A 20741-nucleotide genomic window follows, 5' to 3' on the forward strand; every position below is an offset into this window, starting at 1 on the left:
ACAGACTCTCTTATACATAGAGACTTACAGTAGGGAGTCATTTAACAGACTCTCTGATCCAGAGACTTACAGTAGTGAGTCATTTAACAGACTCTCTTATCCAGAGAGACTTACAGTAGTGAGTCATTTAACAGACTCTCTTATACATAGATACTTATAGGAGGGAGTCATTTAACAGACTCCAGAGAGACTTACAGTAGGGAGTCATTTAACAGACTCTTATCCAGAGAGACTTACAGTAGTGAGTCATTTAACAGACTCTCTTATCCAGAGAGACTTACTGTAGTGAGTCATTTAACAGACTCTCTGATCCAGAGAGACTTACAGTAGTGAGTCATTTAACAGACTCTCTTATACATAGAGACTTACAGGAGGGAGTCATTTAACAGATTCTCTGATCCAGAGACGTACAGTAGGGAGTCATTTAACAGACTCTCTGATCCAGAGACTTACAGTAGGGAGTCATTTAACAGACTCTCTGATCCAGAGACGTACAGTAGTGAGTGCAGACATTTTCATACATGTTAAGAACACAGATGTAAGTCCAAAATGGCACCCTATTCCCTACATAGTACACTACTTGTGACCAGAGCACTATGGGGGCACTACAAATATAGTGCACTATTTAGGGAACAGGGTTACATTTGGGAAGGCTCCAGAAGGAGGTTGCAGTGTAGTGTGTTATTGTCACCTTTTACGGATGTAAACAAAGCACATATTTCAGAGCAAATCAGTTGTTTCCCTGGTTACAATGTATGTGTTCCAAATGGAATCAGTTGTTTCCCTGGTTACAGTGTATGTGTTCCAAATGGAATCAGTTGTTTCCCTGGTTACAATGTATGTGTTCCAAATGGAATCAGTTATTTCCCTGGTTACAGTGCATGTGTTCCAAATGGAATCAGTTATTTCCCTGGTTACAATGTATGTGTTCCAAATGGAATCAGTTGTTTCCCTGGTTACAATGTATGTGTTCCAAATGGAATCAGTTGTTTCCCTGGTTACAGTGTATGTGTTCCAAATGGAATCAGTTGTTTCCCTGGTTACAGTGTATGTGTTCCAAATGGAATCAGTTGTTTCCCTGGTTACAATAGATGTGTTCCAAATGGAATCAGTTGTTTCCCTGGTTACAGTGCATGTGTTCCAAATGGAATCAGTTGTTTCCCTGGTTACAGTGTATGTGTTCTCTTATACATACAACTTCCTGTCCAGATAATTCACCATGATACAGATTGCAGCAGGCCTCTCAACTTCCTGTCCTGGTAATTCACCATGATACAGATTGTAGCAGGCCTCAACTTCCTGTCCTGATAATTCATCATGTTACATGTTGTCGCAGGCTTCTCAACTTCCTGTCTTGATAATTTACTATGCTACAGATTGTAGCAGGCCTCTCAACTTCCTGTCCTGATAATTCACCATGCTACAGATTGTTGCAGGCATCTCAACTTCCTGTCCTGATAATTCACCATGCTACAGATTGTTGAGGGCCTCTCAACTTCCTGTCCTGATAATTGACAATGTTACAGATTGTTGCAGGCATCTCAACTTCCTGTCCTGATAATTCACCATGCTACAGATTGTTGCAGGCCTCTCAACTTCCTGTCCTGATAATTCACATGATACAGATTGTGCCACAAAAAAGGACTCAGAGGACCCAGAACAGGGCAGAGGACCCAGAACAGGGCATAGGACCCAGAACAGGGCAGAGGACCCAGAACAGGGCAGAGGACCCAGAACAGGGCATAGGACCCAGAACAGGGCAGAGGACCCAGAACAGGGCAGAGGACCCAGAACAGGGCAGAGGACCCAGAACAGGGCAGAGGACCCAGAACAGGGCAGAGGACCCAGAACAGGGCAGCACGTCTGGCCCTTGGATGTACACAGAGAGCTAATATTAATAATATGAATGTCAATCGCTCCTGGCTCAAAGTGGAGGAGAGATTGACTTCATCACCACTTTTATTTATGATAGGTATTGACATGTTGAATACACAGAGCGGTCTGTCTAAACTACTGGCACACAGCTCAGACACGCATGCATACCCCAAAGGACATGCCACAAGAGGTCTCTTCACAGTACTACATAGAGCCATGACTACATGGAACTCTATTCCACAGTACTACATAGAGCCATGACTACATGGAACTCTATTCCACAGTACTACATAGAGCCATGACTACATGGAACTCTACTCTACAGTACTACATAGAGCCATGACTACATGCAACTCTATTCCACAGTACTACATAGAGCCATGACTACATGGAACTCTATTCCACAGTACTACATAGAGCCACGACTACATGGAACTCTATTCCACAGTACTACATAGAGACATGACTACATGGAACTCTATTCCGCAGTACTACATAGAGCCATGACTACATGGAACTCTATTCCACAGTACTACATAGAGCGATGACTACATGGAACTCTATTCCACAGTACTACATAGAGCCACGACTACATGGAACTCTATTCCACAGTACTACATAGAGCCATGACTACATGGAACTCTATTCCACAATACTACATAGAGCCACGACTACATGGAACTCTATTCCACAGTACTACATAGAGCCATGACTACATGGAACTCTATTCCACAGTACTACATAGAGCCATGACTACATGGAACTCTATTCCACAGTACTACATAGAGCCATGACTACATGGAACTCTATTCCACAGTACTACATAGAGACATGACTACATGGAACTCTATTCCACAGTACTACATAGAGCCACGACTACATGGAACTCTATTCCACAGTACTACATAGAGCCATGACTACATGGAACTCTATTCCACAGTACTACATAGAGCCATGACTACATGGAACTCTATTCCACAGTACTACATAGAGCCATGACTACATGGAACTCTATTCCACAGTACTACATAGAGCCATGACTACATGGAACTCTATTCCACAGTACTACATAGAGACATGACTACATGGAACTCTATTCTACATCAGGTAACTGACGCAGCAGTAAAATTAGATTTTAAAAAACAGATAAAAATACACCTTATGGAACAGTGGGGACTGTGAAGCAACACAAACATTGGCACAGGCATACACACACACACGATAACATATGTATTATATATACACATGGATTTAGTACTGTAGATATGTGATAGTGGTGGAGGAGGGGCCTGAGGGGAACACAGTGTGTTGTGAAATCTGTGAATGTTTTGTAATGTTGTTTTTTTTAATTGTATAATCTGCTTTAATTTTGCTGGACCCCAGGAAGAGTAACTGGTGCCTTGGCAGGAACTAATGGGGATCCTTAATAAACCCCAGGAAGAGTAGCTGCTGCTTTGGCAGGAACTAATGGGGATCCATAATAAACCCCAGGAAGAGTAGCTGCTGCCTTGGCAGGAACTAATGGGGATCCATAATAAACCCCAGGAAGAGTAGCTGCTGCTTTGGCAGGAACTAATGGGGATCCATAATAAACCCCAGGAAGAGTAGCTGCTGCTTTGGCAGGAACTAATGGGGATCCTTAATAAACCCCAGGAAGAGTAGCTGCTGCCTTGGCAGGAACTAATGGGGATCCAAAATAAACCCCAGGAAGAGTAGCTGCTGCCTTGGCAGGAACTAATGGGGATCCATAATAAACTCCAGGAAGAGTAGCTGCTGCTTTGGCAGGAACGAATGGGGATCCATAATAAACCCCAGGAAGAGTAGCTGCTGCCTTGGCAGGAACTAATGGGGATCCATAATAAACCCCAGGAAGAGTAGCTGTTGCCTTGACAGGAACTAATGGGGATCCATAATAAACCCCAGGAAGAGTAGCTACCGCCTTGACAGGAACTAATGGGGATCCATAATAAACCCCAGGAAGAGTAGCTGCTGCCTTGGCAGGAACTAATGGGGATCCATAATAAACCCCAGGAAGAGTAGCTGCTGCCTTGGCAGGAACTAATGGGGATCCTTAATAAACCCCAGAAAGAGTAGCTGCTGCCTTGGCAGGAACTAATGGGGATCCAAAATAAACCCCAGGAAGAGTAGCTGCTGCTTTGACAGGAACTAATGGGGATCCATAATAAACCCCAGGAAGAGTAGCTGCTGCCTTGGCAGGAACTAATGGGGATCCATAATAAACCCCAGGAAGTGTAGCTGCTGCTTTGGCAGGAACTAATGGGGATCCATAATAAACCCCAGGAAGAGTAGCTGCTGCCTTGGCAGGAACTAATGGGGATCCATAATAAACCCCAGGAAGAGTAGCTGTTGCCTTGACAGGAACTAATGGGGATCCATAATAAACCCCAGGAAGAGTAGCTGCTGCCTTGGCAGGAACTAATGGGGATCCATAATAAACCCCAGGAAGAGTAGCTGCTGCCTTGGCAGGAACTAATTGGGATCCATAATAAACCCCAGGAAGAGTAGCTGCTGCCTTGGCAGGAACTAATGGGGATCCATAATAAACCCCAGGAAGAGTAGCTGCTGCCTTGGCAGGAACTAATGGCGATCCATAATAAACCCCAGGAAGAGTAGCTGCTGCCTTGGCAGGAACTAATGGGGTTCCATAATAAACCCCAGGAAGAGTAGCTGCTGCCTTGACAGGAACTAATGGGGATCCATAATAAACCCCAGGAAGAGTAGCTGCTGCCTTGACAGGAACTAATGGGGATCCCTAATAAACCCCAGGAAGAGTAGCTGCTGCCTTGACAGGAACTAATGGGGATCCCTAATAAACCCCAGGAAGAGTAGCTGCTGCCTTGGCAGGAACTAATGGGGATCCATAATAAACCCCAGGAAGAGTAGCTGCTGCTTTGGCAGGAACTAATGGGGATCCATAATAAACCCCAGGAAGAGTAGCTGCTGCCTTGGCAGGAACTAATGGGGATCCATAATAAACCCCAGGAAGAGTAGCTGCTGCCTTGGCAGGAACTAATGGGGATCCATAATAAACCCCAGGAAGAGTAGCTGCTGCTTTGGCAGGAACTAATGGGGATCCATAATAAACCCCAGGAAGTGTAGCTGCTGCTTTGGCAGGAACTAATGGGGATCCATAATAAACCCCAGGAAGAGTAGCTGCTGCCTTGGCAGGAACTAATGGGGATCCATAATAAACCCCAGGAAGAGTAGCTGTTGCCTTGACAGGAACTAATGGGGATCCATAATAAACCCCAGGAAGAGTAGCTGCTGCCTTGGCAGGAACTAATGGGGATCCATAATAAACCCCAGGAAGAGTAGCTGCTGCCTTGGCAGGAACTAATTGGGATCCATAATAAACCCCAGGAAGAGTAGCTGCTGCCTTGGCAGGAACTAATGGGGATCCATAATAAACCCCAGGAAGAGTAGCTGCTGCCTTGGCAGGAACTAATGGGGATCCATAATAAACCCCAGGAAGAGTAGCTGCTGCCTTGGCAGGAACTAATGGGGATCCATAATAAACCCCAGGAAGAGTAGCTGCTGCCTTGACAGGAACTAATGGGGATCCATAATAAACCCCAGGAAGAGTAGCTGCTGCCTTGACAGGAACTAATGGGGATCCCTAATAAACCCCAGGAAGAGTAGCTGCTGCCTTGACAGGAACTAATGGGGATCCCTAATAAACCCCAGGAAGAGTAGCTGCTGCCTTGGCAGGAACTAATGGGGATCCATAATAAACCCCAGGAAGAGTAGCTGCTGCCTTGGCAGGAACTAATGGGGATCCATAATAAACCCCAGGAAGAGTAGCTGCTGCTTTGGCAGGAACTAATGGGGATCCATAATAAACCCCAGGGAGAGTAGCTGCTGCCTTGGCAGGAACTAATGGGGATCCATAATAAACCCCAGGAAGAGTAGCTGCTGCCTTGGCAGGAACTAATGGGGATCCATAATAAACCCCAGGAAGAGTAGCTGCTGCTTTGGCAGGAACTAATGGGGATCCATAATAAACCCCAGGAAGAGTAGCTGCTGCCTTGGCAGGAACTAATCCATAATAAATACAAATATAAACTTCCTGTCCTGATAATTCCATGTAAAGTCTTCATCTTTTTTTTAAAGAACAGCCAAAGCCCCCATTTCCCGATTCCTTCTCTCTTGCGTCCTTCAGGAAAAGACTCCTCTTCTGAAATCATAACAGTTTGGAAAATAGAGGTTTATTTGAACGTGATAGAAAGGCCTAAAGGGTTGCTGATGGCTTTCGCATGTTTATCCGAGTACTTGTGTACAAACACACACACACACACACACACACACACACCTCTCCCACAGCTAGCAACAGTAAGCCCTCCCTGGCACTCAGGCCACTCGAAGGCATTAAATATATTATATTATAAACTGGGTGGTTCGAGCCCTGAATGCTGATTGGCTTTACTGCTCTAATTTCATTGGTAACTAGTTTATAATAGCAGTAAGGCACCTCGGAGGTTTTGTGGTATATGGCCAATAAAGCACGGTTAAGGGCTTTGTCCAGGCACTCCATGTTGCATCAGTCGAGCAGTGAATTTCAAACACAGGCTCAACCACAAAGACCAGGGAGGTTTTCCAATGCCTCGCAAAGAAGTGACCAGTATTGATAGATAGAAAGCAGACATTGATCATCCATTTGAGCCCGGTGAAGTTATTAATTACACTTTGGATGGTGTATCAATACACCCAGTCACTACAGAGATACAGGTGTCCTTCCTAACTCAGTTGCCGGAGAGGAAGGAAACCGCTCAGGGATTTCACCATGAGGCCAATGGTAACTTTAAAACCATTGGCAGTTCAATGGCTGTGATAGGAGATGGATCAACAACATTGTAGTTACTAACCTAAATGACAGAGTGAAAAGAAGTAAGTCTGTACAGAATAAAAATATTCCAAAATCATGCATCCTGTTTGCAACAAGGCACGAAAGTAAAACTGCAACAACAAAAAAAAATGACAAAGAAATTAACTTTTTGTCCTGAACACAAAGCATTACACTTCACAAAGTAACCCATTACGAACTGTGGCTCTGTGAGGAGTCATATACTCAGCGGCTGCTATAGATGACAGGGCTTTCACGTGTAAAGGCCTCGTTCCACAGACTCAGGCTATAGATGACAGGGCTTTCACTTGTAAAGGCCTCATTCTACAGACTCAGGCTATAGATGACAGGGCTTTCACTTGTAAAGGCCTCGTTCCACAGACTCAGGCTATAGATGACAGGGCTTTCACTTGTAAAGGCCTCGTTCTACAGACTCAGGCTATAGATGACAGGGCTTTCACTTGTAAAGGCCTCATTCTACAGACTCAGGCTATAGATGACAGGGCTTTCACTTGTAAAGGCCTCGTTCTACAGACTCAGGCTATAGATGACAGGGCTTTCACTTGTAAAGGCCTCATTCTACAGACTCAGGCTATAGATGACAGGGCTTTCACTTGTAAAGGCCTCATTCTACAGACTCAGGCTATAGATGACAGGGCTTTCACTTGTAAAGGCCTCATTCTACAGACTCAGGCTATAGATGACAGGGCTTTCACTTGTAAAGGCCTCATTCTACAGACTCAGGCTATAGATGACAGGGCTTTCACTTGTAAAGGCCTCATTCTACAGACTCAGGCTATAGATGACAGGGCTTTCACTTGTAAAGGCCTCATTCTACAGACTCAGGCTATAGATGACAGGGCTTTCACGTGTAAAGGCCTCATTCTACAGACTCAGGCTATAGATGACAGGGCTTTCACTTGTAAAGGCCTCATTCTACAGACTCAGGCTATAGATGACAGGGCTTTCACTTGTAAAGGCCTCATTCTACAGACTCAGGCTATAGATGACAGGGCTTTCACTTGTAAAGGCCTCATTCTACAGACTCAGGCTATAGATGACAGGGCTTTCACTTGTAAAGGCCTCATTCTACAGACTCAGGCTATAGATGACAGGGCTTTCACTTGTAAAGGCCTCATTCTACAGACTCAGGCTATAGATGACAGGGCTTTCACTTGTAAAGGCCTCATTCTACAGACTCAGGCTATAGATAACAGGGATTTCACTTGTAAAGGCCTCATTCTACAGACTCAGGTTATAGATGACAGGGCTTTCATGTGTAAAGGCCTCATTCTACAGACTCCCACTGGGTCACATTAAACACCTGTAGGTAGCTATCTAACCTTCCCTCCTACTTGTCATTCCATGTACTGGCTGAGTAGTTAGCTCAATGTTGAGTTGACCTCCCTCTCTTAAAACACAAGGGATGGGGAGGGGGGAAAGGGAGGGGGAGGGGAGAAAGGGAGGGGAGAAAGGGAAGGGGAGAAAGGGAGGGAGAGGGGGGAAAGGGAGGGGAGAAAGGGAGGGAGAGGGGGGAAAGGGAGGGGGAGGGGAGAAAGGGAGGGGGGGGGGAAGGGAGGGAGAGGGGGGAAAGGGAGGGGGAGGGGAGAAAGGGAGGGGAGAAAGGGAGGGAGAGGGGGGAAAGGGAGGGGGAAGGGAGAAAGGGAGGGAGAGGGGGGAAAGGGAGGGGGAGGGGAGAAAGGGAGGGGGGAAAGCGAGGGAGTGAGGCAGAGAGGGTGAGGTGGGAGAGGGGACAGGGGAGGGGAGAGAGGGGGGAAAGCGAGGGAGTGAGGCAGAGAGGGTGAGGTGGGAGAGGACAAGATGGAGAGGGGACTGGGGAGGGAGAGGAAGAGGTGGGAGAGGGGACAGCGGAGGGGGAGAGAGGGGGGAGGGAGGGGACGAGGTGGGAGAGGAGAAGGTTTAGAGGGAGAGAAAGGACACCTTTAGTCCACACTAGAGGGTCAGATATCACGGTCTCCACTGTGTTGCTACTGTAGAGCTGCTGTGAATAGGAGGGAGAGGGGGATGAGAGGAGGAGAGAAGGCAAGATTGAGAGGTCAGGCTGCTGAAATAATGTCCAATAGATGTGGATAGGGATGGAGCGATGGATGGATGGAGGGAGGAAGCAGGTGAAAAGTAAGAGGCGAGAGAGAGGGAGGAGGTTGCAAGGGGTGGGGGGGATTTCCCTCTTTCTCTCAAAGCCAGGAAGAGGTGGGGGGGGGGTTCCCTCTTTCTCTCAAAGCCTGGAAAGCATTCCGCCGTCTGTTACTAAAGCTGATCGGGTTCCGAGAGGGACTGTGGGAGACGCTCGACTAGCTGGGAACCCCCAGGACTGAAACACTAAAGGGCCTCTCTTTAGATGCCCCCCACCTCTGTTCACTCAGAGTGTGAGTGTGAGTGTGTGTGTGTGTGTGTGTGTGTGTGTGTGTGTGTGTGTGTGTGTGTGTGTGTGTGTGTGTGTGTGTGTGTGAGAGAGAGAGAGAGAGAGTCAGAGGGACCAGTGACCACCCAGCAGTGCAGAGTAAGTGTCAGAGCTTCCGAGAGTGAGGCTGAAATAGCACCCCATTACCTACACTATGTAGTGCACTACTGTTGACCAGGGTCCATAAGGCTCCTGTCTACAGTGATGCACTATTGTTAGGAATTTAATGAATAATGACTAAACAATATCTACATTTAAATAGAACTATAACTAATTAAAATCTACCCTGTTTTACAATATCAGATTAATAATGTTATTTCCTAAGAAAGAGATTATGTAGCATGAACAAGGAGTAATTAAACATAATGAATACCATTCCAACTAGGTTGGAGAGGAATGTGTTGTGTGTGTGTTAAGTAAACAAAGAGGGTCATTAACCTATGTTTGAACCAACTCAACTATAACTCTGTGGTGATTACATAAGACAGCGAGAGCCCCTCCAGGGTTTTCCGTTATCTGGAACTGTCTGCTAAAGTGGTTATAAATTATAGTGAGACTTCAGGAGTTAATCCAGATATAGTGTGTGTCATGTATGTGCGCCGGTGAGTTGGAATGAACTTTTGAACCTGCTTTGTCCTGATCGAGAGGAGGAAGGACATTTTATAACCTATGACGTCATATGTTATATATAAACTGTTGTACTTGGTTCTATGGGCAGCGCGCTCCGAGAATAAAAATACTAATTGTCTAATTTTGATAAGACTGGTCTCTGTCTATTTAATGCAAATAAGGATCTTACAAATTCGTAGACACAGACAAGAGTGATTTTAATTGAATTGGTTGCTGAACACATATAGGAATGATTAAATTCCGATGACAACTATATAGGGAATAGGGTGCCACTTGGGACGCACCCAGACAGAAGCTTGACTGGGACGCAGCCAGACAGAAGCTTGACTGGGACGCAGCCAGACAGAAGCTTGACTGGGACGCAGCCAGACAGAAGCTTGACTGGGACGCAGCCAGACAGAAGCTTGACTGGGACGTCGCCAGACAAAGACAGAAGCTTGACTGGGACGCAGCCAGACAGAAGCTTGCCTGGGACGCAGCCAGACAGAAGCTTGACTGGGACGCAGCCAGACAGAAGCTTGACTGGGACGCAGCCAGACAGAAGCTTGACTGGGACGCAGCCAGACAGAAGCTTGACTGGGACGCAGCCAGACAGAAGCTTGACTGGGACGCAGCCAGACAGAAGCTTGCCTGGGACGCAGCCAGACAGAAGCTTGCCTGGGACGCAGCCAGACAGAAGCTTGACTGGGACGCAGCCAGACAAAGACAGAAGCTTGACTGGGACGCAGCCAGACAGAAGCTTGACTGGGACGTCGCCAGCTGGGAGACGAGAGCAGAGGCAGACTAGAGGCAAGGGCCTCGGAGGTTCTCCAATGCTTCTCTTTCAGATTTCTTCATGTGTGATGTGTGATCGGCCGGAATGTGTGCGTTTGTGTGTTTGATGGACCCAGAGAGAGTGTGTGTGATGGTCCCAGAGCGAGAGCGAGAGCGAGAGCGAGAGCGAGAGCATGTGCGTGTGCGTGTGTGTGTGTGTGTGTGTGTGAGATAGTCCCAGCGTGTGTGTGTGATAGTCCCAAAGAGAGTGTGTGTGTATTAGAATAGATGTCTACCACACTTCCTGGAAAAGCAGCAAACAAATCCCTTTTTAATCTGATGGAAATCCCAACTGACCCTGAGAACATACTGGTTCCTGTTTCAACTAACCTTGAGAACATACTGGTTCCTGTTTCAACTAACCCTGAGAACATACTGGTTCCTGTTTCAACTAACCCTGAGAACATACTGGTTCCTGTTTCAACTAACCCTGAGAACATACTGGTTCCTGTTTCTCCTCCCTGAGAACATACTGGTTCCTGTTTCAACTAACCTTGAGAACATACTGGTTCCTGTTTCAACTAACCCTGAGAACATACTGGTTCCTGTTTCAACTAACCCTGAGAACATACTGGTTCCTGTTTCAACTAACCCTGAGAACATACTGGTTCCTGTTTCAACTAACCCTGAGAACATACTGGTTCCTGTTTCTCCTCCCTGAGAACATACTGGTTCCTGTTTCTCATCCAGAGTAAATTAAATCCCAACTGACCCTGAGAACATACTGGTTCCTGTTTCTCATCCAGAGTAAATTAAATCCCAACTGACCCTGGGAACATACTGGTTCCTGTTTCTCCCCCAGAGTAAATTAAATCCCAACTAACCCTGAGAACATACTGGTTCCTGTTTCTCATCCCTGAGAACATACTGGTTCCTGTTTCTCATCCCTGAGAACATACTGGTTCCTGTTTCTCATCCCTGAGAACATACTGGTTCCTGTTTCTCATCCCTGAGAACATACTGGTTCCTGTTTCTCCTCCAGAGTAAATTAAATCCCAACTAACCCTGAGAACATACTGGTTCCTGTTTCTCCCCCAGAGTAAATTAAATCCCAACTGACCCTGGGAACATACTGGTTCCTGCTTCTCCTCCAGAGTAAATTAAATCCCAACTAACCCTGAGAACATACTGGTTCCTGTTTCTCCCCCAGAGTAAATTAAATCCCAACTGACCCTGGGAACATACTGGTTCCTGCTTCTCATCCAGAGTAAATTAAATCCCAACTAACCCTGAGAACATACTGGTTTCTGTTTCTCCTCCAGAGTAAATTAAATCCCAACTGACCCTGGGAACATACTGGTTCCTGTTTCTCCTCCAGAGTAAATTAAATCACAACTGACCCTGAGAACATACTGGTTTCTGTTTCTCCCCCAGAGTAAATTAAATCCCAACTGACCCTGGGAACATACTGGTTCCTGCTGGTTCCTGTTTCTCATCCAGAGTAAATTAAATCCCAACTAACCCTGAGAACATACTGGTTCCTGTTTCTTATCCAGAGTAAATTAAATCCCAACTAACCCTGAGAACATACTGGTTCCTATTTCCTCATAGGTTCAGTTTGGGTTTGACGTTAACTCGTATCAACACAAGAGCTCTAACATCGGGGATCTCTTTCCACCCGCGTGTCAGACATCACCATGATGGACAGAAACTGGGGTTCATTTACTCAATGTGAGAGAAGAAAAAACATCTCAATCATTGACACAGAAAGCTTGCAAGCCATCAGGAGTCTAACAGCGAAACAAGAAATGACTCAACTGTGGTCATGATCACACAGGCATCCACAACCACAATAACATATTTATCAGTGTATTTACTTTCTACTGTGACAGTGTTTATCAGTTTATTTTACCTTCTACTGTGAAGGTGTTTATCAGTTTATTTACCTTCTACTGTGAAGGTGTTTATCAGTTTATTTACCTTCTACTGTGAAGGTGTTTATCAGTTTATTTACCTTCTACTGTGAAGGTGTTTATCAGTTTATTTACCTTCTACTGTGAAGGTGTTTATCAGTTTATTTACCTTCTACTGTGAAGGTGTTTATCAGTTTATTTACCTTCTACTGTGAAGGTGTTTATCAGTTTATTTACCTTCTACTGTGACAGTGTTTATCAGTTTATTTACTTTCTACTGTGAAGGTGTTTATCAGTTTATTTACCTTCTACTGTGACAGTGTTTATCAGTTTATTTACCTTCTACTGTGAAGGTGTTTATCAGTGTATTTACCTTCTACTGTGAAGGTGTTTATCTGTTTATTTACCTTCTACTGTGAAGGTGTTTATCAGTTTATTTACCTTCTACTGTGACAGTGTTTATCAGTTTATTTACCTTCTACTGTGAAGGTGTTTATCAGTTTATTTACCTTCTACTGTGAAGGTGTTTATCAGTTTATTTACCTTCTACTGTGAAGGTGTTTATCAGTTTATTTACCTTCTACTGTGACAGTGTTTATCAGTTTATTTACCTTCTACTGTGAAGGTGTTTATCAGTTTATTTACCTTCTACTGTGAAGGTGTTTATCAGTTTATTTACCTTCTACTGTGACAGTGTTTATCAGTTTATTTACCTTCTACTGTGAAGGTGTTTATCAGTTTATTTACCTTCTACTGTGACAGTGTTTATCAGTTTATTTACCTTCTACTGTGAAGGTGTTTATCAGTTTATTTACCTTTTATTTACCACCGTATTAATGGTACCAGGTTTCCTCCAGATGTGACACTTGGCATTCAGGCCAAAGAGTTTAATCTTGGTTTCATCAGACCAGAGAATCTTGTTTCTCATTGTGTGAGAGTCCTTTGGGTGACGTTTGGCAAACTCCAAGCGGGCTGTCATGTGCCTTTTACTAAGGAGTGGCTTCCGTCTGGCCACTCTACCATAAAGGCCTGATTAGTGGAATGCTGCAGAGATGGTTGTCCTTCTAGAAGGTTCTCCCATCTCCACAGAGGAACTCTGGAGCTCCTTTAGAGTGACCATTGGGTTCTTGGTCACCTCCCTGCTCAAGGCCCTTCTCCCCCGATTGCTCAGTTTGGCTAGGCGGCCAGCTCTAGGAAGAGACTTGGTGGTTCCAAACTTCTTCCATTTAAGAATGGAGGAGGACACTGTGTTCTTGGGGACCTTCAATGCTACAGAAATCCACACAATCCTGTCTCGGAGCTCTACGGACAATTCCTTCGACCTAATGGCTTGGTTTTTGCTCTGACATGCACTGTCAACTGTGGTGACAAAAGGTGGAAAAGGGGAAGGGGTCTGAACACTTACCGAATGAACTGTAATCGACCGATAATAAACAAACACGTTTAGCATTTCCAGGCCTCATGTGCACCTTACGAACTTCTACATTAAACAAAATTGTTCAGCCAGTGTGCGATGACTTATTCACACTGGCTGATTATGGTCGACCACCTCCCTGACCTTTTATTCTGTCATAGTACCTTTCATATCCAGTATTCTCGTATTCAAATTCCATGAGTCATAGTACCTTTCATGTCCATTCTAGTATTCTAATTTCTAATTCTATGAGTCATAGTACCTTTCATGTCCATTCTAGTATTCTAATTCCTAATTCTATGAGTCATAGTACCGTTCATATCCATTCTAGTATTCTAATTCTATGAGTCAAAGTACCTTTCATATCCATTCTAATATTCTAATTCTATGAGTCATAGTATCTTTCATATCCATTCTAATATTCTAATTCTATGAGTCATAGTATCTTTCATATCCATTCTAGTATTCTAATTCTATGAGTCATAGTACCTTTCAAATCCATTCTCGTATTCTAATTATATGAGTCACAGTACCTTTCATATCCATTCTAGTATTCTAATTCTATGAGTCACAGTACCTTTCAAATCCATTCTAGTATTATAATTCTATGAGTCATAGTATCTTTCATATCCATTCTAGTATTCTAATTCTATGAGTCATAGTACCTTTCAAATCCATTCTCGTATTCTAATTATATGAGTCACAGTACCTTTCATATCCATTCTAGTATTCTAATTCTATGAGTCGTAGTACCTTTCAAATCCATTCTAGTATTCTAATTCTATGAGTCACAGTACCTTTCATATCCATTCTAGTATTCTAATTCTATGAGTCGTAGTACCTTTCAAATCCATTCTAGTATTCTAATTCTATGAGTCATAGTACCTTTCATGTCCATTCTAGTATTTTAATTCCTAATTCTATGAGTCATAGTACCGTTCATATCCATTCTAGTATTCTAATTCTATGAGTCAAAGTACCTTTCATATCCATTCTAATATTCTAATTCTATGAGTCATAGTATCTTTCATATCCATTCTAGTATTCTAATTCTATGAGTCATAGTACCTTTCAAATCCATTCTCGTATTCTAATTCTACGAGTCACAGTACCTTTCATATCCATTCTAGTATTCTAATTCTATGAGTCGTAGTACCTTTCAAATCCATTCTAGTATTCTAATTCTATGAGTCATAGTACCTTTCAAATCCATTCTAGTATGCTAATTCCTAATTCTGAGTCATAGTACCTTTCAAATCCATTCTAGTATGCTAATTCCTAATTCTATGAGTCATAGTATCAAATTCAAGCAAGGCTACTGTTCACTATTGTATTTCACAACACGACTGCTCCCTGCCCTGCCAAAGTTCTAAAAAGTTTGTAGAGTAGGTCACTAGGGCCCTGCGTTCAATGACAAGAGGAATCAATTCCTCCCAACTCAATACAGTCTCCAACCAACCAAGCCTTCTTCCTTTTAAACAGCTCATCTGTAACAGTGGATTTTCTGCCAGCTCTGACCACACCACTACACTTTCAGCACTGTCTGTCTGTCTGTCTGTCTGTCTCTGCCTGTCTGTCTCTGCCTGTCTGTCTGTCTCTGCCTGTCTGTCTGTCTCTGCCTGTCTGTCTATCTGTCTGTCTATCTGTCTGTCTGTCTGTCTGTCTGTCTATCTGTCTGTCTATCTGTCTGTCTGTCTGTCTGTCTGTCTGTCTGTCTGTCTGTCTGTCTGCCTGCCTGCCTGCCTGCCTGTCTGCCTGTCTGTCTGTCTGTCTGTCTATCTGTCTATCTGTCTATCTGTCTGAATGTCTGTCCATCTCTGTCCGTCCGTCCAGACAGACAGACAGCTCATTTGTAGCGTTCAGCGAAGCGGCTCAGTAGAGTAAGACGATCCTTCCTCCTGTAATAGAGACCGCTGGAGGAGAGATGTCATTTTGCAGATTACAAAGGGAGCGAACGCCTGTCCAGTGGACCTGCACCACAGCTCTTCAGTCATGATTGGACACCGCAGCTCTTTGACCATGATTGGACACCGCAGCACTTCAACCATGATTGGACACCGCAGCTCTTCAGTCATGATTGGACACCACAGCTCTTCAACCATGATTGGACACCGCAGCTCTTCAACCATGATTGGACACCACAGCTCTTCAGTCATGATTGGACACCACAGCTCTTCAACCATGATTGGACACCACAGCTCTTCAGTCATGATTGGACACCACAGCTCTTCAACCATGATTGGACACCGCAGCTCTTCAACCATGATTGGACACCACAGCTCTTCAGTCATGATTGGACACCACAGCTCTTCAGTCATGATTGGACACCACAGCAATTCAGTCATGATTGGACACCGCAGCTCTTCAGCCATGATTGGACGCCGCAGCTCTTCAACCATGATTGGACACCGCAGCTCTTCAGTCATGATTGGACACCGCAGCTCTTCAGTCATGATTGGACACCGCAGATCTTCAACCATGATTGGACACCGCAGCTCTTCAGTCATGATTGGACACCGCAGATCTTCAACCATGATTGGTCACCGCAGATCTTCAACCATGATTGGACACCGCAGCTCTTCAAACATGATTGGACACCGCAGCTCTTCAGTCATGATTGGACACCACAGCTCTTCAACCATGATTGGACACCGCAGCTCTTCAACCATGATTGGACACCGCAGCTCTTCAACCATGATTGGACACTGCAGCTCTTTGACCATGATTGGACACCGCAGCTCTTCGACCATGATTGGACACCGCAGCTCTTCGACCATGATTGGACACCGCAGCTCTTCAACCATGATTGGACACCGCAGCTCTTCAACCATGATTGGTCACCGCAGCTCTTCAACCATGATTGGACACTGCAGCTCTTCAACCATGATTGGTCACCGCAGCTCTTCAGTCATGATTGGACACCGCAGCTCTTCAGTCATGATTGGACACCGCAGCTCTTTGACCATGATTGGACACCGCAGCTCTTTGACCATGATTGGACACCACAGCTCTTTGACCATGATTGGACACCGCAGCTCTTCAGCCATGATTGGACACCGCAGCTCTTCAGTCATGATTGGACACCGCAGCTCTTCAACCATGATTGGACACCACAGCTCTTCAGTCATGATTGGACACCACAGCTCTTCAACCATGATTGGACACCACAGCTCTTTAGTCATGATTGGACACCGCAGCTCTTCAGTCATGATTGGACACCGCAGCTCTTTGACCATGATTGGACACCGCAGCTCTTTAGTCATGATTGGACACCGCAGCTCTTCAGTCATGATTGGACACCGCAGCTCTTTGACCATGATTGGACACCGCAGCTCTTTAGTCATGATTGGACACCGCAGCTCTTCAACCATGATTGGACACCGCAGCTCTTCAACCATGATTGGACACCGCAGCTCTTTAGTCATGATTGGACACCGCAGCTCTTCAGTCATGATTGGACACCGCAGCTCTTCAACCATGATTGGACACCGCAGCTCTTTGACCATGATTGGACACCGCAGCTCTTTAGTCATGATTGGACACCGCAGCTCTTCAGTCATGATTGGACACCGCAGCTCTTCAACCATGATTGGACACCGCAGCTCTTTAGTCATGATTGGACACCGCAGCTCTTCAGTCATGATTGGACACCGCAGCTCTTCAACCATGATTGGACACCACAGCTCTTTGACCATGATTGGACACCACAGCTCTTTAGTCATGATTGGACACCGCAGCTCTTCAGTCATGATTGGACACCACAGCTCTTCAGTCATGATTGGACACCGCAGCTCTTCAACCATGACTGGAGACCACAGCTCTTTGACCATGATTGGACACCACAGCTCTTTGACCATGATTGGACACCACAGCTCTTCGGCCATGATTGGACACCACAGCTCTTCGGCCATGATTGGACACAGGGCTATGAACACGACTCCTCCTGCGTTTTACAGATTTTGTGCGTCTCAAATGTTACCGTATTCCTTGTAAAGTACACCTTCGACCAGAGTCCATAAGATGTTACCGTATTCCTTGTAAAGTACACCGTTGACCAGAGTCCATAAGAATAGGGTGCCATTTGTTTCAATGGCTGTATCCCAATCTCCTCACCTCCACTCTCATTTCAAGTTTGCCCCACCAGGGTCCACTGGACAGAGGAGGTGAAGGTTTGAGAGGTCCACTGGACAGAGGAGGTTAGGGTTTGACAGGTCACCCACCAGATCCATTGGACAGACGAGGTTAGGGTTTGAGAGGTCACCCACCAGATCCACCTGGACAGAGGAGGTTAGGGTTTGAGAGGTCCACTGGACAGAGGAGGTTAGGGTTAGAGAGGTCCACTGGTCAGAGGAGGTTAGGGTTAGAGAGGTCCACTGGACAGAGGAGGTTAGGGTTTGACAGGTCCACTGGACAGACGAGGTTAGGGTTAGAGAGGTCCACTGGTCAGAGGAGGTTAGGGTTTGAGAGGTCCACTGGACAGAGGAGGTGAAGGTTTGAGAGGTCCACTGGTCAGAGGAGGTTAGGGTTTGAGAGGTCCACTGGACAGAGGAGGTGAAGGTTTGAGAGGTCCACTGGACAGAGGAGGTTAGGGTTTGAGAGGTCCACTGGACAGAGGAGGTTAGGGTTTGAGAGGTCCACTGGTCAGAGGAGGTTAGGGTTTGAGAGGTCCACTGGACAGAGGAGGTGAAGGTTTGAGAGGTCCACTGGACAGAGGAGGTTAGGGTTTGAGAGGTCCACTGGTCAGAGGAGGTTAGGGTTTGAGAGATCCACTGTACAGAGGAGGTTAGGGTTCGAGAGGTCACCCACCAGATCCATTGGACAGACGAGGTTAGGGTTTGAGAGGTCACCCACCAGATCCACCTGGACAGAGGAGGTAAGGGTTTGAGAGGTCCACTGGTCAGAGGAGGTTAGGGTTAGAGAGGTCCACTGGTCAGAGGAGGTTAGGGTTTGAGAGGTCCACTGGACAGAGGAGGTTAGGGTTTGAGAGGTCCACTGGACAGACAAGGTTAAGGTTTGAGAGGTCACCTGTTATTCTATATTCCCCAGCTCAATGCAGCTCCATCAGAGAGCATAGATTAATAATAGATGGGCAGTAATATGGAAACCTATCTAGCAGGATGGATGGGCAGATAGACAGACAGACAGACAGACGGAAACAAACATTAACCTCCTCTTCTGAGCCGCTTCGCTGAACGCAACAAATGAGCTTGAGCTGAGAGGAACACATGGACTGTAGTAACAGACTGAGCTGTCAGACAGGAACACACGGACTGTAGTAACAGACTGAGCTGTCAGACAGGAACACACGGACTGTAGTAACAGACTGAGCTGTCAGACAGGAACACATGGACTGGAGTAACAGACTGAGCTGTCAGACAGGAACACATGGACTGGAGTAACAGACTGAGCTGTCAGACAGGAACACACGGACTGTAGTAACAGACTGAGCTGTCAGACAGGAACACATGGACTGGAGTAACAGACTGAGCTGTCAGACAGGAACACATGGACTGTAGTAACAGACTGAGCTGTCAGACAGGAACACATGGACTGTAGTAACAGACTGAGCTGTCAGACAGGAACACATGGACTGTAGTAACAGACTGAGCTGTCAGACAGGAACACATGGACTGAGCTGTCAGACAGGAACACATGGACTGAGCTGTCAGACAGGAACACATGGACTGAGCTGTCAGACAGGAACACATGGACTGAGCTGTCAGACAGGAACACACGGACTGAGACAATAAGGGTGCAACATGAGACAGTTCATTGGACAACAGATTTCAAATCAGACAAATAAAAACCAGAGAAATACAGGAGCAGTATTTTTATTTGTCTAATAATAAACTATTTTACAAATCTTCCCCGTGTACAGCGGCTGTGCGCTTCACAAAGTCTGTTAGCTAGAGTCCTCGTTGTCAGCCTCCTTTTGAGCAACAATTCCAATTCCTGAATGTTTCACACTTCTTGATATGGAGACACAAAGTGAACACAGAGGAAGAGTCAGTCATCGTGTATTTGGTGAAGAGGAGAGAAGGCCTGCAAAAAAATCCCACTAACTTTCCCAAAAGTCTGTTTTTCAGAAATCCACAGTTGAACGATTCTGTGGAATCAGGAGGGAACAATAAGGACGTGGAATCCTCCAAAACAGGGATTTCTGGGAAAAATCCTGGGAAAGTCGCGGGAATTTTGCAACCCCCGAGAGAAGAAAGATGTGGTTTTTTTGAGGTCAGATGCGTCGACCTCTGGGATCCTTTGTAGATTCCGTCTGAGGGGGGGAAAAGAAACAGACAGACTGTCAGTTCATCAGACCACCTCATCAAACTACCATCAACCCTGTGTTCAGTTCATCAGATCACCTCATCAAACCACCATCAACCCTGTGTTCAGTTCATCAAACTACCATCAACCCTGTGTTCAGTTCATCAGATCACCTCATCAACCCTGTGTTCAGTTCATCAGATCACCTCATCAACCCTGTGTTCAGTTCATCAGATCACCTCATCAAACCAACATCAACCCTGTGTTCACCTCATCAAACCCCCATCCACCCTGTGTTCAGTTCATCAGATCACCTCATCAACCCTGTGTTCAGTTCATCAGATCACCTCATCAACCCTGTGTTCAGTTCATCAAACCCCCTCATCAAACCAACATCAACCCTGTGTTCAGTTCATCAGATCACCTCATCAACCCCGTGTTCAGTTCATCAAACCCCCTCATCAAACCAACATCAACCCTGTGTTCAGTTCATCAGATCACCTCATCAACCCCGTGTTCAGTTCATCAGATCACCTCATCAACCCCGTGTTCAGTTCACACTGCTTTGAACCAAGATCAATCCAGCCTTGGGGAGTAAAACAATCTTTC

At 45.5% G+C, this 20741-nt stretch overlaps 1 protein-coding gene across 1 annotated transcript in view; it reads right to left on the reverse strand.

Moving 5' to 3' along the window:
* Window positions 1-19683: 19683 nt before the first annotated feature.
* Window positions 19684-20741, reverse strand: part of tdrd3 (tudor domain containing 3) — a 60204-nt gene continuing 59146 nt past the window's right edge. The window contains 1 exon segment of the mRNA XM_090228746.1: window positions 19684-20139. The gene's annotated coding sequence lies outside the window, so the exon portion shown is untranslated.

Source organism: Oncorhynchus mykiss, unplaced genomic scaffold (genome assembly GCF_057628025.1).
Source record: "Oncorhynchus mykiss isolate SJ-2025 unplaced genomic scaffold, ASM5762802v1 scaffold98, whole genome shotgun sequence".
Classification (NCBI taxonomy): domain Eukaryota; kingdom Metazoa; phylum Chordata; class Actinopteri; order Salmoniformes; family Salmonidae; genus Oncorhynchus; species Oncorhynchus mykiss.